At 42.5% G+C, this 4012-nt stretch overlaps 1 pseudogene; it reads left to right on the top strand.

Annotated features, from left to right (window-relative positions):
* The first annotated feature begins 3471 nt into the window (after window positions 1–3471).
* LOC116883932 lies at window positions 3472–3803 on the top strand (annotated as a pseudogene).
* The last annotated feature ends 209 nt before the right edge of the window (window positions 3804–4012 follow it).

Below are 4012 nucleotides of genomic sequence, written 5' to 3'. Positions count from 1 at the left end.
GCATGGCCCAGACTAGAGGTGGGTCTTTTCACGTTAGAAGATCTGGATTGTAACTGTGTCTTTCTATCTCAGAGATCCTGGTCAGAAGTGGATCTTCTCACTTCAAATTAAGCAAAAAATCCCTCACAGATGTACCTTCCAATTTTCAGTTTCAGTTCCTGATGTAGTCAAGACAGACAAGTATCACCATTGTAGAGTTTAAACAGATATTCTGAGAAAATGTTAGCGCACGCGCACACACACGCGCGCGTGCGCACACACACACACACACACACACACACACACACACACACACACACACACACACGTCCTGTTTCACACATCCTGTTTCTCTCGCGGTCCTGACTCATAAAGGGTCTAACTGCCCACTATCACCTCTGAAACCCTTTGCCTCTTTCTAGCTTTCAACCCAAATCTTCAAAGCTCATCTTGCTTAACGTACCTTTCAGCAATGATGATGGCTTCAAGTCAAAAGAAGAAAACACTGAAAATGGAATTGTATTCAAGGAGTTTAGCTAACATTTATGTGCTTTCGATTCAACATACAGTATTTATGGGGCTTGGGGGGTTGTTTTTCTTTGTTATCTTTGTTCTTTTACTCATTTTGTTTTCAGTTTGAGGTCTTTTTAGGAACCAGCTGCACACAGTAGTATGTCCTGCAGACTGTTTCTCCAGGCCCTGGCTTATGGATTTTCTTACTATGCAGGTGGAAAGTTAAGAAACCCCGAATTCCAGCTTATTACTTGAAACCAGAAAGCTAGTGGGGTAATTCCCTTAACTAGTGACTTCTAGAAACTGCCCACTGCTTACATGAAGACCTCGCTGGTACAGCTCTGCTTCTGCCCTGGCCACACACTCGGGCATGATTACTTGGACTGTGATCCCGTCTAGTTCTTGCTGGCTCTGTGCCCCACAGCGGCTGACACAGCACATTCCTTTTTGGCTGGGATAACCTCATGGGTCCCGACTCTGGTTCTGCCTGCCTATGCGTGTCACCACTGCTCAGTGACTGTCGACGCAGAGTCCTCATTTACTGGGGGAGACCCAGGTAGCTACAACTAGAAGGACCTAGGGCTTTCCTTGTTGTTGCCCCGACGGAAACTATTACATGTATCTTGAGCCCCGGTGTTCATGTCTGGGATGGAGTGTTCTAAATTCAGTCCCCTTGGCTCTAGTTAATTCCCTTTTCACTTAGGGCCCAGGTTACACAGCCATCACACCATAATAAAGATGGACAGAGAAACACAATGGCATCTTAAGAAGATGGTATCATGAAAATGACCTGTGGCATGACACATCCCCTAGTGTTATACAGGATGGATAAAGGCAGAAGAGACGGGCTGGCCTGCTAATCCATTAATTGAGATATACGATGCTTAAGGCCCAGCATAGGTAGTGACCATAAGAAGTGATGAATTACACTTATGTAATTAAGATACCATTTAAGATGTTCGTTGAAGGATAATTTATAATAGCAAGAGCTTCAGTTGCCTAAATATTCAATAGTGAAGGAAATAATTTAAATAAAGGCCACATAATGAACTATGAACTACACAAACCACTTCAGAGGCTATGAATAAAAAGGAGAAAGCACGTGTCAATCAATATGTGCAGTGCTAGTCTTAAAAGTAAGATACAAAATATATGTGCAGTTGTCACAGTGTCTATAAATGTATCACAAAAGTATGCATAAGATGTACCAAGTGGTAATAGTGTTTGCCTGATAAAGATTCAGTTATGTTATATTTTTTGTAACTTCCTATAATATGGTTGTAATAGTTTGCATTACATAGTTATGACCAAAATTCTGGAGGGAACAACTAAGAGGAAGAATGGCTTATTTGCCTCACAGTTTCAAAGGACTCATCCCATGTTCTCTTGACCCCATGTGCCTGGGTAAAACCTTATGGAGCCAGGGACAATATATCTTCATCCACCCGTGACAACCTTCATCCTGCTAGGCCACTGTTCCTAAAGTTTCTGTAACTTCCTGAATTAGTGCCACTAAATTTAGGAACCAAGCCCCTAGCACATGAATTCGTCGGGACATTTCAGATTCGAACTATAAATGGCTATATTTTGCTTTAAGGATTCTGTAGCTCTTCCAGTTTATCTCTGACTTGATAAATCTGCTGGAGCACTGAGAGCTCCCTCTCCTGGGATGAGAGTTTAAACTTAGACATTTGGGAGAAAAGTCATCATTTAATTGCCCCAAAGCAGGTTTGATCCTTGAAAAAGTAGTTAGAGCAACAACAAATATTGCTTTTTAAGGAGTCTATAATCGTCACTTGTCTGTCACTGTAATAAAGCAGAATTACCTTCTGTAAGCAAAGTGACTTACAGAAGAGAGTATTCTGTCTTACAGTTCCCAAGAGAAAAGGATCCATCATGACAGGAGGCGTGGTATCAAGAGTGGGAAGTCAGGAACTCACATCTTAACTACAAATAGGAAGTGGAGAAAGGAAATTAGAAACAGTGCACAATCTATTGGGGACCAAATGTTCAAATTCTTGAGCCTATGGGGGGCATATCTCATTCGAACCACCACAGACCCTAAAGGATATCTAAATACCGAAAATGTAAAATGACTTTATACTGATTTTTAAGCAGAGCCAAGCCCCTGACCCTTCCAGTCCATCATGTGCTCCTAACTTGTACTCATATTCTCTTTCCCTGTTGGCTGTGACAGGAATTAATTAAACCCATAGGCCTCAATTATTGTCCAGTGGACATGACAATTTTTGCCCCCTAACACTGTTCTTTATCTGTGCTTTGAAGTGATATGAATTCAGTTAATAAAATCAGAGCTGTGGGGAAAGATCAATCAGAGTTCTAGTTCTAGATAGCATCAGGAAGATGTGATAGAAAAGTCACCAATACCACAAAATGGGATGGATGGTCGGGGGAAATGGATTCAGAGAGCTAGTCTATGTGGATATGGTGCTCACTTCTGTGTTACTCACCTACTTGTCTTGGTCATCACGAGGGTTTACAAAGCATACCACTTACCAGAGCATCTTCAGAAATTGTTCTTCCTTCAAATCCATTGCAGAGGATTTACAGACTGGGTGACAGTAACTTCCAAAATATAGAAAAGCCAGCCACTAAGTCAGGCTGAGTAAGAAAAAAAAATATATATTTTAACACAACCTTGCTCTGTCCTCTCTGAGTGAGGGGTACAGAATCTACTCAGAAGCCCGCATCCTTCTCTACCAATAGCCATTTGAAGTCAAGGGAGACAAGCAGTGTCTCAGCGCGTGGTCCCTGGCCTTGATACAATCAGGTGCTAAAGCTACATTGTAACTTCGATCCCCAGCCAGCAGGCAGGGTAGCGAAACAACCTGCCCAGGCACACCGATGTGGGTAGAGGACCCAGAGCTTGAACTCTGATCAATCTGTAGCTATGATTTTATTAACTGGGGTCAAACCACTTCAAAGAACCGATAAAGAGCGGTGAACTCAGCTATAACAATGGGAAGGAGATTCGAGTCGCTGCGCCAGCCTCAGGCGGTCGTGGAGTCCCTTGCGCCCCGTTTCCTGCTCCCGTTTTCACCTCTGCGCACCGGCAGGATAGCCCAGAAGCAGATCTATTACTCGGACAAGTACTTCAACAAGCACTATGAGTACCCACAAACTCTCTAAACAAGTCCCTAAAACTCATCTGATGTCCAAAGAGGAGTGGAGGAGACTTGGTGTTAACGGAGCCTAGGATGAGCTCATGACATGATCCGTGACCACATATTCTTCTCTGTAGACAACCTCTTCCAAAACAAGAAAAACGAAGTACGGCGGGGGTCGTCTAATCGTTTTCAAATTTAATGTATATGTGTATGTAAGGTAGTGTTCAGTGAATACTTGAAAAATGTACAAATCTTCCATTCATACCTGTGCAGGAACTGCGTTCTTCACAGCGGCAGAGGTCAGTTAAATGGAACTGCAAGTAGGTTGTTTAAGTTGTTAAAGATACATTTTCTTGTAGTTTTTTTCTTAACATAAATGTCTGCTTTACTTT

Source organism: Rattus rattus, chromosome 14 (assembly GCF_011064425.1).
Source record: "Rattus rattus isolate New Zealand chromosome 14, Rrattus_CSIRO_v1, whole genome shotgun sequence".
In the NCBI taxonomy this organism is placed as follows: domain Eukaryota; kingdom Metazoa; phylum Chordata; class Mammalia; order Rodentia; family Muridae; genus Rattus; species Rattus rattus.
The sequence above is the reverse complement of the archived record's forward strand: the minus strand, read 5'-3'. Positions and strand labels throughout refer to the sequence as shown.